The sequence below is a fragment of the Lepisosteus platostomus genome, chromosome 5, assembly GCF_059453375.1.
Source record: "Lepisosteus platostomus isolate fLepPlt1 chromosome 5, fLepPlt1.hap1, whole genome shotgun sequence".
In the NCBI taxonomy this organism is placed as follows: domain Eukaryota; kingdom Metazoa; phylum Chordata; class Actinopteri; order Semionotiformes; family Lepisosteidae; genus Lepisosteus; species Lepisosteus platostomus.
The window spans coordinates 11,839,416-11,852,952 of record NC_142615.1 but is presented as its reverse complement, the minus strand read 5'-3'; the positions used below and the strand labels follow the sequence as shown (position 1 = coordinate 11,852,952).

General features: G+C 41.5%; 4 non-coding genes across 4 annotated transcripts; all 4 read right to left on the bottom strand.

Moving 5' to 3' along the window:
- On the bottom strand, window positions 1-94 carry trnai-uau (transfer RNA isoleucine (anticodon UAU)). Its single transcript has 2 exons — window positions 57-94; window positions 1-36 (listed from the first exon to the last, which is right to left on the bottom strand). It is a non-coding gene; the product is annotated as a tRNA-Ile (tRNA).
- A 4,217-nt stretch (window positions 95-4,311) lies between these two features.
- On the bottom strand, window positions 4,312-4,383 carry trnat-cgu (transfer RNA threonine (anticodon CGU)). The gene has a single exon. It is a non-coding gene; the product is annotated as a tRNA-Thr (tRNA).
- A 2,199-nt stretch (window positions 4,384-6,582) lies between these two features.
- On the bottom strand, window positions 6,583-6,655 carry trnak-uuu (transfer RNA lysine (anticodon UUU)). Its single transcript has one exon. It is a non-coding gene; the product is annotated as a tRNA-Lys (tRNA).
- A 1,297-nt stretch (window positions 6,656-7,952) lies between these two features.
- On the bottom strand, window positions 7,953-8,024 carry trnaa-cgc (transfer RNA alanine (anticodon CGC)). Its single transcript has one exon. It is a non-coding gene; the product is annotated as a tRNA-Ala (tRNA).
- Between the last annotated feature and the right edge of the window lie 5,513 nt (window positions 8,025-13,537).

Sequence of the window (13,537 nt, the reverse complement as noted above, 5' to 3'; positions counted from 1 at the left end):
TGCTCCAGGTGAGGCTTGAACTCACAACCTCGGCATGACTCCGCTGTGCACTGCTGTATAAGTACCGCGCGCTGACCGATTGCACCACTGGAGCTGTGCAAGTCGTGCTCCTCATACAGACTGACGCTGCAAAAACACAGGGTGAAAACGGTTTCGGTTGTGGATCCATCTATACATGGGGAACACTAAAATAGCAAGGAAAATACAAGAAAAGAAACTGAAAGAATTGTGCTAACAGCAAAGGGGAACTGAGGGAGGTGGTCAGACAAGTAAATCAGCCTGGCAGATTATTTGTATCGACATTTTTTGAGTCAATCAGCAAACAGATTTCTCTTCATGTGCCTTAAACTGTGCAGTTTGTATCTTCGCTGTAGATAGGTTTCTTCAGAAGTCCAGTAAACTGACAATAATGGAGAACTAGCTGACGCACCCCGTCGTGAAGACCCTCTGTAAGGTGATTACACGTTTCAATTTCAAGTCGCCTCCTTTACACTCAATTGCAGCCCCGAAACTGACAGAAAGCATGAGAAATGGCTTCAGTTTCAATGTGAAAGTGCAGTACAGGCTCGATGGCTTCACATCTCCCATCAATCACATAAAATTGCAGTAAAGCGATCTAAATATGACTCTTAAGTACTTGGAAAGATGATTATTTTGAGCGTGCCTCCAAGGGTCTGCTACGAGGCTGAAGTTACAGTAGCTTCTTATTCACCAGCTTCTTATGCGTGTTTTTCGTTCCACCTTAAATGGTGCTGCTGTGATGTTATGTCGCCTTTCGCCTGTAGATGGCTCTCTTCGATCAGTACTAATCCGGCTGGAATACTGTAGACATCTTCACTGAAAAGGAATATCCAAATAAATAGCGACTGTCCAAATTATATTTTTGTATGGAATATATTTCAGAAAATCGCAAACCAATTTTAAAAACTCACCACAACACGGACTTACACTGGGAAAAGGTAACTGCACTTTCTGCTTATTGCTACGGCCTTCCCCCCGATTATGAAAATGTCTCACAGTTCTGACACCGCCGTGTGAAAGACAATGTAACAGACTATCAAAATCCTGAAGTACAAGAAATTTTAATGCACCAGTTTTTTAAATATGACCCTCTGATCCTGGCATGTCAGTATACATTTCGAAAAAGTATGGCACCAATCGCACGAATTGCAATGGCACAAATTGTTGAGAATATCACTGACCTTGCCGATATTTGCAGGGGATACGAATGTTTTGCACATGTTGAACTACAACACGTAAAAATTGAGCTTCTTAGTCAATATCATCGGGAATGTCCAATAATGACGAACATCAGTAGCTTCAAGGAAACTTTGACTCGCACATGGAGTTTTATCTTCAAATGGAGGGTGGGAGAATTTATTTGTACTCTCGTTGCTCATTAGCTAAACTATTTTAAAAATATGACACAGATTTGTTCGAGAAACTTGTAACCGCCTTAAAGAGAGTCTTCTTGAAGATGTGCACCAGCTAGCTCTCCACTGTCAATTGACAGGACTTTAGGAGAAACTGTTCTCATACAACCAACATACAAATTACACATCTTAAGGAACATGAAGAGAAATCCGTGTACTAAATAACATAAAATTGTCACTGCAAATTATCACCAAGCTGTTTCATGTGTCTGACCACCTCTTTCCTACTTTGCAGCGAGCACAAATCTTTATGTTTCTTCATCGCAATTTTACTGTCTCTTTCCCCCATGTGGAGATAGATCCACAGCTGAAACTTTAGGTCAGTTCCTGTTACTCTGTCCGATTGAAAGAGCTGTATTAAAGGCACTCCCATCTCTGCAGGAAAGTTATTGCTGCTCTCAACACAATATACTGCAGCCAAATATAGCGATACTGTCACTGCCTGTGGGCCACGTGTTCCTGCTGGCAGTCTATTATGTCATGTTCATCCACACCCAGAAACATTACTTCATCGCTATTTTACTGTCCCCCATGTGGAGATGGATCCACAGCCGAAACTTTAGGTCAGTTCCTGTTACTCTGTCCGATTGAAAGAGCTGTATTAAAGGCACTCCCATCTCTGCAGGAAAGTTAATGCTGCTCTCAACACAATATACTGCAGCCAAATATAGCGAAACTGTCACTGCCTGTGGGCCACGTGTTCCTGCTGTCAGTCTATAATGTCATGTTCATCCACACCCAGAAACATTACCGCTGTAGCACAAGAGTTATATAGGCGCAGTCCATAGAGCAAGAATCTCTTAATCTCAGAACTGTGGGTTCAGCCCCCACATTGGGTCCCTCTGTGTCAATTTCATCCCCCCAATCCTCCTAGCATGACCTGATGGCGTAACAGTGATACCCAGTACCCAGCGTAATTCAGCTTTCTTTCCACTTGATTCAGATTTTGATCTGAAATCATCAGCCGAACAAGAGTTTGTCTAAATCGAGGGAGATCTGCTCACAAGCAAATATTAAACACTTCAGCATTTTCTGTTCGAATACCACACTTTGTCAAAACACTGCCGTTTCTTAAGCTAATAAGTAAGGGTTTTTGAGCACGCATTGTATTGTTAATGCTTATATTAAAAAAGCATAAATTCACATAGTGGAATTTGGACTGAACAAAGTAGTCCAGCCCTTTTACAACATTACATACCCACTGATTAAAGCTTTAAACTACAGTAGCAGGAGTAACAATAATGGCAACAACATGTTTGGAGCTCGGCATTTTATTTATTCTGCGGAAACGTATCGGAATGAACTGCCCGAGATAAAAGAGTAATTGCGGCTTCAGATCGTTTTTACAGAGCATTGCGTTGTTCTGTTCATGCTGACTACACGCATTACATTTGTCATTTACTGCAAGCGTTGCTTTTCCAGGTTTTTCTGAAATTCCTCGCATTTGAGCCAGCACTAAAATATTTCATTCCCGTCGCTGAATACATCGTGGAAACGGTATTTGGAACGGAATGCTGTCACTCATGAAACCTCTTTGTTATTCGGCTCTGAAGTTTGAAAATGAAAATAAAACGGGGGTCACTTCATAGGCTTGAAAGAAGTCCAAGCAGCATAAAAACCCGCGAATTCTCACAAAGGCTGCACCTTTCTTCTGCTGCTGTTATAAATCAGCCTTAAACATTTGAATACATACCTTACTGCTGCTAATCACATTCACGTGTTTACGAAGCTTTTTTCTGTCCGTTATGTTTTTGCTAAGCAGTTTCTCCGTCTTCCTCGTACTGTGATTGTCAGCGAGCACAACAAGACTGAAACAGTGTAAAGGCAGGTAAAAAAGACAGGGTAAAACACCTGATGGTCAGGAGTGGGATTTGAACCCGTGCCTCTATTTGGAGAGTGAAACACAAAGCTTATAAAAAGCTGTGAATTTGCTGTTTTAAACTGCTCGACTATCCTGAAAAAATGTGTGCTGATTGCACCAGTCGCATGCGATTTTCCGTAACTTTAGGACGATAGATACGACTAGACGAACACAATTTGTGGCGTTTAGCATGACATGGAAAACGGTACCGGAGCATTCGGGTCCGGACTACCAGATTAATTTTACCCCCGCACTATCAAACTATTAAACTCCCAGCCTCTCTCACTCTCTCCTCACCTCTCACCTATGATCTGAACCTCACAGTGCCTTCTTTCTTACCAAAAACCCAAACACACATTGAAAATCTACCTCTACCATACATGTCAAAAGCTCACTCCCCATCATTTCTATCCCTTTATTTCATTCTTTTGATGCATGTTTTTGCACATAACCTGTTACCTTTTTGTTGTTTTGCACACTGCCTGTTGTTTTTTGCACATCGGCTGTTGTCTTTCTTTTGTTATACAATTGTATTGTTGTTGTGTTTTTTTCTTTGTACTATTTATGTCCGAGAGCTAGCTAAAAAGCATTTCGTTATACCATATACCTGTGTATGAGTATAATGACAATGAACTTGAACTTGAACTTGACAGAGTCTTGCAGGCAGTATATTATTTTATCGTTTACTCGTATAAAAAAGCATGGTCTTCTCGTTCCTAAGTCAGATTTGTAGTGCTTTCGAACGTTACTTCCAACCTGGACTGACAGCTCACCCGATCTGTTTGTGATCAGACCATGGAGTCGGGGGCTGTACCAAGCGCACGTTCCTTCCCAATGCTGAGGCGATCATTCGGAAGATGGGTGTGAAGAGAGATAAGCTTTGTCGACTAAAAAACAAGGCAGGATATCCAAGAATACTAATCACTGGCGACAGTTATGCTCTCTTACTATTGAGATCCCTACATTGCGAGTTTTCTTAAGATTTTGAAACTAAAGGAAAGCGGTGACAAATGAAACAGGCGCAGGTGGGGTTTGAACCCACGCTCTTCGGTTTACGAAACCGACGCCTTACCACTTGGCCACCGCGCCTTCAAATAAGCATGGGAATAAGGTTGTTCAAATTATTTTTTTCTGAATCCGGTTTACATCGCCAAATGTAAACCGGAGGCAGCAACAACAATAAAAAGGATACTTTTCCTTAAACTCGGACGTGATGTTCTGCAGACATGTGCACAATGTCCTGTTTTCTTGCAGTGTAGACATTTTGCTGTTCACGCTCCGCATTCATCTGCTTTGTGCGTTGTTAGTCCGCACCTGTAACATGTAATGTCAGCCGTCCCCTGTTCTTCTATTTCTCTAGCATGACTGCGTCCTGCTGCTCGGCTTTTGTTTGTAAAGTTTGAGCGAGCGCCCCGTTCAGTGTCACTTTGTCACTGTGGTCAGAAAGCATTCTTGATTCTGCTTGAGCTGCTTCATGAATATTAGCGACTGTAAGAGCTCTTTTTAAAGTCAGCCCTTCCTCCTGCAGCAATTTATAGTCTCTTATGTGCACATTTTTCCACAAGTTGATCTCTTAACATGTCAGTTTCCAATACTCCAAAGTCACAAGATTTAGCCAGTTCTCTTAGTGCAGTCACAAAAGCATCAACAGATTCGTCCTGAGACTAAGTTCTCTGCCTAAATTTATGCCGTTGCAAAACCATATTTCTCCGCGGTGTAAAGGAAGCTACAGTCTTTTTCTCCAGGGAGGTTGGCGAAAATCCGCTGCACGGAAGCCCCGATACAGTGCAGTAATGTAGCACGTCTCACGGCATCCTGACCTTCTGTAGATCCACCGGCTATTTAAAAAAAATCTGTACGACTCCATCCATATCTTGTATTCCGTATACAAATCCGGAGCTCCGAGGTTCAGTAGAAGCGGTGGAAAAAGCCGGGCATAAGCAAAGCTTCTCGGCTTGGCGGCCATATCTTCCATGGCGCAAGCTAAACGAAAAGTCCGAAAATTCAGAAGTTCGTTTCTACCAGCAAGAGAACTAAAATCAGCAGTGTTCTGCTCGCTTTGAGTCCGTTAACCACTCATCTCTCGTCGCCATAAATGTTGTGTATCTTAATAAAGAGACGTTTTCATATTATTTTAACTATTTTATTAACGACACAGATCACGCCCTTACACCATATATTCCCGCCTTCTACTCTCGGGGGTACTCAGCACTATACTAACGAGGAGCGCTTGTCTGCAGCTGAGCGTCAGCTCTGTTTACTGTCAGCAGTCATTTCCTCATTTCTAAATACTTTTTCACCTGCTCTCAGCTTTTAAAGACGGTCATAAACGCTCAAGAAGTAATTCATGTCAGTTGGAAGTCTGTTTCTGTTGTCTCAGCTCTTGATAAAGAAAAGCCGTGCGTAGGAGACTCCCTCTCTGAAGACGTTTGCCGTCACCCTGCGAGGGAGAAGAGCCATCAATCACCGAGGCAACCACTGAGACAGTTAACATTAAACACGTGAAATGCGAGATGTTGTGATTTTTTTCCCGCTTAAGGCTTCTATCGTTTCTACTCTAACGAGAAAGACCTCTTTATTAGAAGTGAGATTTTAACAAACGTCTCCAGGGTTAACTGCGACCTGAACGCAACGCCTTAGACCACCAGCCATCTTGCCTGTGGTACTTAGAGCAGCGCTCAATAAAAATGATCAGAACCCGAAAGCGCTTCTTATGCGGATCAGTATATTCCGATACCACTGGTTCTGCAGAAGAAATAAGAAAAGCCGAACTCAAAGCGGTGTGTTGCCATTACGGGTACTCTGCAGTTGCTTTAAGATCTACTCACACCGTGTTGCCATTAAGGCTACCTAGTTAAAAAACTTATCGTCATCTTTTTGAACGTGATTATTAGACACCCGTTAAATCTCCACCGATGTTTCTTGAGAGATCGTTCAGCGAGCGAGTATTAAAAAACTACGTCGCTTCCAACCTCTGCTCTCACTGTAAACTCGGACGTGATGTTCTGCAGATGTGCAGTGTGCCTTTCCTCTTGTTGTATTCAAGAGTACTCACTGTGTGCGCTCCTCACTGCGTGTTCTGTACTCTACTGTGATTTAATTTAGATGATTACGTGGAGTAGAGTGACAAGATCTACTTGAACATTTTCGGTTTGTGAAATGCAACACTAAATACACTACTGTAAATACAAGCAATGGACATTTAAAATAACCACAGTACAGCTAGAAGAGTGAAAGATAAGAGACTATTTAGAATGACATTCACAATAGACTTAAGAACAGCACAACCGCCCGAACAGGGACTTGAACCCTGGGCCCTCAGATTAAAAGTCTGATGCTCTACCGACTGAGCTATCCGGGCTCTGAAAGAAAGTTGACACTGTCGGGATCCTCGCAAGTCACGTGTCTCTTGTGCCGAAGAGCAGTCATACCTGACCCATCTGGAATGACCACTGACAGACTTTATCCAGAAGCGACGGCACCACTCCCAGTAGAATGAGAGAGAAATACAGCATGACATGGGTAGTTAAGGGGCTCCCACAATCCATCTTTCCTCACATTACTGATTTTTTTCAATAGCATTTTGACCTTTTTTCACATTCAGATTTTTTTCACATTTAATAAAATCTTTTAATCAACAACATTAAAAAGAAAACAAATGGAACATTTTTTGGAACAATAATTAAAAAAAATCTTTCAATGCCTTGGTTGTATACGTGTGCACACCCTTTATAAAGGGAGTTGCAACAGTGCTGAAATGTAAAGAGCATTTCTGTAGAGAAAACAGCATTTTTTCTGCCTTGATGTTTAGCTGAGGGAGCCTGTCTTTTAGAAATTCTATTTCTTAACACCTTGCACAGCCTCCCGACAGACTAACGAATATTTTTGGGAGAAATTGGCTCACACACAGGAAGACACTAACGTTTATTTACGTTAGAGTATGTGAATAACAGTTTAACCGAAAAAGTTTGTAATTGTGATTTTGTTCAAATTCAATAAATCGTCTATCATCAGTAAGTAATTATTAAGAAAGTGTTTTATTTAATAAATTATAAGACAATTTAGAGAGTTTATAGGTCATAAACGTCGCTTATGTTCTTTTAACTCTAGCATTCAGGATCCAAACCCAGGTGCGGACGGTTGTGTTTCTTGAATCTCTTGTAATCATCAAAAGTCGATGTGTAGTCCTTCAGTACTTTCTCGAGTTGTGCCATGGATATTTTATACGATCAATACTTGTCATGCTCATGCATTTTCATTAACAAACGGAAAAAGTTTAAAGTGTGTTTATGGCTGTGCTTCACATCTACACGAGAGCAGTACAGGACAGTGCGGAGTTCAGAAGGAGGATTCGCTCGCTGAATGATCTCTCAAGAAATCCCGGGTGAGATTCAAGAGGTGTTTTCTGCAAAAGCCACGGCAAGTGTGAAGCAATCTCTGGATTTCCTGAATTTGAACTAAATTATTAGGGTTATGGTTAGTTCAAATAATTTAGGATTTAACAGAACTAAATGAGGTACATTTAAAACAGCAGCGCAACTCTGCAGCACGTCGAGTGTGCCTGCATTTAGTTGTGTAAACCTGGCTCTCTCTGAACACAAGGAAAGAGTTCTCACTCAACAGAAGATTGCAATGTGAGTACTGTAATATAAAGCACCTGGAGATGCCAGGGATTGAACCCGGGACCTCATACATGCGAAGCATGCGCTCTACCACTGAGCTACATCCCCAATGAAAAACGTAAAGGAACAGACTTAGAGATGTGCAGATGCTCACTGATCACAATCCACCACTCACGAAGAAAGCCTGCAGTTTCCCACTTTCGCGTTTCCTCTACTACAGAGTAAATTCATGGGAATGAAGAAATAAGGAAGGAAAAATAATCGCATTGAAGCTTCAAGAGACTGGGCAGAAATTAATCTATTATTTTTGTATCCAGTCACACGTGCGACTGTGGTTAATTCCCAGACGGGGAAGTGCTTTTTTTCTACCTAATTACTCGACTGTCTTTCAATTCTGTTTTATTTGAAAGCTTTTTGCATCTTTTAAGTGCTCTTGATTAAACTATGCATAGAAAAACAGCACTACTGATGATTTTCATGGACCGATGCACACTTATTCTGTACAACTCGAGTGATAAAACCCTGTCTGCAAATATTGTAGAAGAAAATAAAAGGGTGAAACAACGCCCCAACCAAAGGAATGGTAACAGGAAGGATCGTGTTCTTATTTGATAAGTCCTTTTGAGATGTCTTGTCAATGCACACAGGCGTTAGAGCTGAATAATGTACTTTTAGTGGTGTTTTTAAACAAAGATGGAACATGTTATTTCTATACCAGGAAGAAAGGAGCAGACTTTAACTTTAAGAGGCAAAAACGACACCTTATCAGAGCTAATATTAATTAAAATGACATCACAACAAAAGAGTGGAGACTTGAGTGAATAAAATTAGTTTTCACTGGACGTCTGTGTCTCCATAACTTTGTAGGTGAGAGAGAGGATTGTGATAATTTGCAGGTGCTTCTTGGAAGTGCGTTGGTGGTACAGGCGCCTTCCAAATAATTAAGTCGGGTTTGAAAACCCAAATCTTTTCAAGATAATTTGTGGTCCGCTAACACATCTTTTGAAACACTACAACAGGTAACACCCCGTGTGAAACATCATGAACATCTGTTAAAGCCTGAGTTTTACATACTCTAACGTAAATAAACGTTAGTGTCTTCCGGTGTGTGAGCCAATTTCTCCAAAAAATATTTGTTAGTCTGCCGGGAGGCTGTGCAAGGTGTTATAAAATAGAATTTCTAAAAGACATTCTCCCTAAGCTTAACATCAAGGCAGAAAAAATGCTGTTTTCTCTACAGAAATGCTCTTTACATTTCAGCACTGTTGCAACTCCCTTTATAAACGCATACAACCAAGGCATTGAAAGTTTTTTTTTAATTATTGTTCCAAAAAATGTTCCATTTGTTTTCTTTTTAATATTGTTGATTAAAAGATTTTATTAAATGTGAAAAAAATCTGAATGTGAAAAAAGGTCAAAATGCTATTGAAAAAAATCAGTAATGTGAGGAAAGATGGATTGTGGGAGCCCCTTAACTACCCATGTCATGCTGTATTTCTCACTCATTCTACTGGAAGTGGTGCCGTCGCTTCTGGATAAAGTCTGTCAGTGGTCAGTCCAGACGGGTCAGGTATGACTGCTCTTCGGCACAAGAGACACGTGACTTGCGAGGATCCCGACAGTGTCGGCGTTTTTTCAGAGCCCGGATAGCTCATTCGGTAAAGCATCAGCCTTTTAATCTGAGGTCCCAGCGTTCAAGTCCCTTTTCGGGCGGCTGTGCCGTTTTTAATTCTATTGTGAATGTCATTCTAAATAGTCTTTTATCTTTCACTCTTCTAGCTGTACTGTGGTTATTTTAAATGTCCATTACTTGTATTTACAGTAGTGTATTTAGTGTTTCATTTCACAAACCGAAAATGTTCAAGTAGATCTTGTCACTCTACTCCACGTACTCATCTAAATTAAATCACAGTAGAGTACAGAACACGCAGTGAGGCGCTCACACAGTGAGTACTCTTGAATACGACAAGAGGAAAGGCACACTGCACATCATCACGCCCGAGTTTACAGTAACAGCAGAGGTTGGAAGCGACCTAGTTTTTAAATACTCGCTCGCTGAACGATCTCTCAAGAAACCTCGGTGGAGATTTAACGGGTGTCTAATAATCACGTTCAAAAAGATGACGATAAGTTTTTTTTAACTAGGTAGCCTTAATGGCAACACGGTGTGAGTAGATCTTAAAATCTCACGTCTAATAAAGAGGTCTTTCTCGTTAGAGTAGAAACGATAGAAGCCTCAAGCGGGAAAAAAATCACAACATCTCGCATTTCACGTGTTTAATGTTAACTGTCTCAGTGGTTGCCTCGGTGGTTGATGGCTTTTCTCCCTCGCAGAGTGACGGCAAACTTCTTCAGAGAGGGACTCTCCCACGCACGGCTTTTCTTTATCAAGAGCTGAGACAACAGAAACAGACTTCCAACTGACATTAATTACTTCTTGAGCGTTTATGACCGTCTTTAAAAGCTGAGAGCAGGTGAAAAAGTCTTTGGAAATGAGGAAATGACTGCTGACAGTAAACAGAGCTGACGCTCAGCTGCAGACAAGCGCTCCTCGTTAGTATAGTGCTGAGTACCCCCGCTTGTTGCGCGGGAGACCGGGGTACGTTTCTGTGACAGGTCGCTGGTTTAATTTTTTAACAACCTGAGTTCACTTAAAAAGTGTGTACTGTGTACTACGTTTCGGACTAGTTACGGCGGTAGAATATGGAGATCATCTCCAGCTTTGAGCTCAATTGCATCAAGAAGTCATGCTAAATGTAGTATAGTGAGTAGACATCGCGAGACAACAGAACGAGAGAGTAGAAGGCGGGAATATATGGTGTAAGGGCGTGATCTGTGTAGTTAACAAAATAGTTAAAATAATATAAAAACGTCTCTTTATTAAGATACACAACATTTATGGCGACGAGAGATGAGTGGCTGACGGACTCAAAGCGAGCAGAACACTGCAGATTTTAGTTCTCTCGCTGGTAGAAACGAACTTCTGAATTTTCGGACTTTTCGTTTAGCTTGCGCCATGGAAGATATGGTAGCCGCGCCGAGAAGCTTTGCTTATGCTCAGCTTTTTCCACCGCTTCTACTGAACCTCGGAGCCCCGGATTTGTATACGGAATACAAGATATGGATGGAGTCGTACAGATTATTTTAAATAGCCAGTGGATCTACAGAAGCTCAGGATGCCGTGAGACGGGCTACACATTACTGCACTCTATCGGGGCTTCCGTGCAGCGGATTTTCGCCAACCTCCCTGGAGTAAAAAGTACATATGAACAGACTGTAGCTGCCTCAGACGCTTCCTTTACACCGCGGAGAAATGTTGTTTTGGAACAGCATAAATTTAGGCAGAGAACTAAGGCTCAGGACGAATCTGTTGATGCTTTTGTGACTGCACTAAGAGAACTGGCTAAATCGTGTGACTTTGGAGTATTGGAAACTGACATGTTAAGAGATCAACTTGTGGAAAAATGTGCACATAAGAGACTATAAATTGCTGCAGGAGGAAGGGCTGACTATAGAAAGAGCTCTTACAGTCGCTAGAATTCATGAAGCAGCTCAAGCAAATTCAAGAATGCTTTCTGACCACAGTGACAAAGTGACACTGAACGGGGCGCTCGCTCAAACTTTACAAACAAAAGCCGAGCAGCATGGCGCAGTCATGCTAGAGAAATAGATGAACAGGGGACAGCTGACATTACATGTTACAGGTGCGGACTAACAATGCACAAAGCAGATGAATGCGGAGCGTGAACAGCAAAATGTCTACATTGTAAGAAAACAGGACATTATGCACACGTCTGCAGAACATCACGTCCGAGTTTAAGGACAGCAACATCAGAGATTGGAAGCTAGGGAGTTTCAGGTCTGTGTTTTTATTATAGGTTCAAGAAAATCTGAATACCTTTTCAAGAAGTATTTCAGAATCCCAGTCAAATCCAGTACGAATGCCGCATAGATCTGCATTGTACAATTAGTATACTGTTTGTCCGTTGAATCAGACACGCCTTATGAAGCATTTCTAAAACAGGAGAGATCGTTAGGGAATGCATCTTCCTGTAAAAATAAAATGACTTCAAGGGCACTATAAGCAGAGGTGCTCTACAGAAGAACTAAAGCCAGAGATGCCAAAGAGGTCGAGATTTCACCACGTGAGAGAAAGCATCTTAGAAAACGAAGTTGCGGTCGTTTCCACGCGTTATAAAACCACTAGGTCAAACAACAAGAGCTGAAGAGCCGCTGTTGATAGTAACGCAGCCGAGCGCTCTAAAGAGCTGGCTTAAACCTCCAGCCTCTTCAGGAGCATCTGTTGGAGTCACACTGCTACGGCGTATCTCCTTGTTAAGTATCCCTTTTATTGTTGTTGCTGCCTCCAGGCGATGTAAACCAGATTCAGAAAACAATAATTTGAACAACATTATTCCCATGTTTCCTCAAAGGCGCAGTGGCCAAGTGGTTAAGTGTTGGTTTTGTAAAGCAAAGATTGTGGTTTCAAACCCCACCCATGCCTGTTTCATTTGTCACCCGTTTCCTTTAGTTTCAAAGTCTTCAAAAAACTCGCAATGTAGGAGTCTCAATAGTAAGAGAACATAACGGTTGCCAGTGATTAGTATTCGTGCATATCCTGCCTTGTTTTTTAGTCGACAAAGTTTGTCTCTCTTCACACCCATCTTCCGAATAATCGCCTCAGCATTGGGAAAGAACGTGCGCTTGGTACAGCCCCCGACTCCATGGTCTGATCACAAACAGATCGGGTGAGCTGTCAGTCCAGGTTGGAAGTAACGTTCGAAAGCACTAAAAATCTGACTTAGGAACTAGAAGACCGTGTTTTTTTAAACGAGTAAACGATAAAATAATATACTGCCTGCAAGACTACGTCAAGTTCAAGTTCAAGTTTATTGTCATTATACTCATACGCAGGTATATGGTATAACGAAATGCTAGCTAGCTCTCGGACATACAAGTAGAAGTAGTACAAAGAAAAAGAACACAACAACAATACAATTGTATAACAAAAGAAAGACAGAGACAACAGCCGATGTGCAAAAAACAACAACAGGCAGTGTGCAAAACAACAAAAAGGTAACAGGTTATGTGCAAAAACATGCATCAAAAGAATTAAATAAAGGGATAGAAATGATGGGGAGTGAGCTTTTGACATGTATGGTAGAGGTAAATGTTCAATGTGTGTTTGGGTTTTTGGTAAGAAAGAAGCAATCAGCACACATTTTTTTCAGGATAGTCGAGCAGTTTAAAACAGCAAATTCACAGCTTCGTGTCTTTTAAGCTTTGTGTTTCGCTCTCCAAATAGAGGCGCAGGTTCAAATCCTACTCCCGACAGTCAGGTGTTTTACCCTGTCTTCTTTACCTCCCTTTACACTGTTTCAGTCTTGTTGTGCTCGCTGACAATCACAGTACGAGGAAAACGGAGAAACTACTTAGCAAAAACATAACGGACAGAAAAAAGCTTCGTAAACACGTGAATGTGATTAGCAGCAGTAGGGTATGCATTCAAATGTTTAAGGCTGATTTATAAAAGCAGCAGAAGAAAGGTGCAACACAATGCAATTTGTGAGAATTTGCGGGTTTTTATGCTGCTTGGACTTCTTTCAAGCCTATGAAGTGAC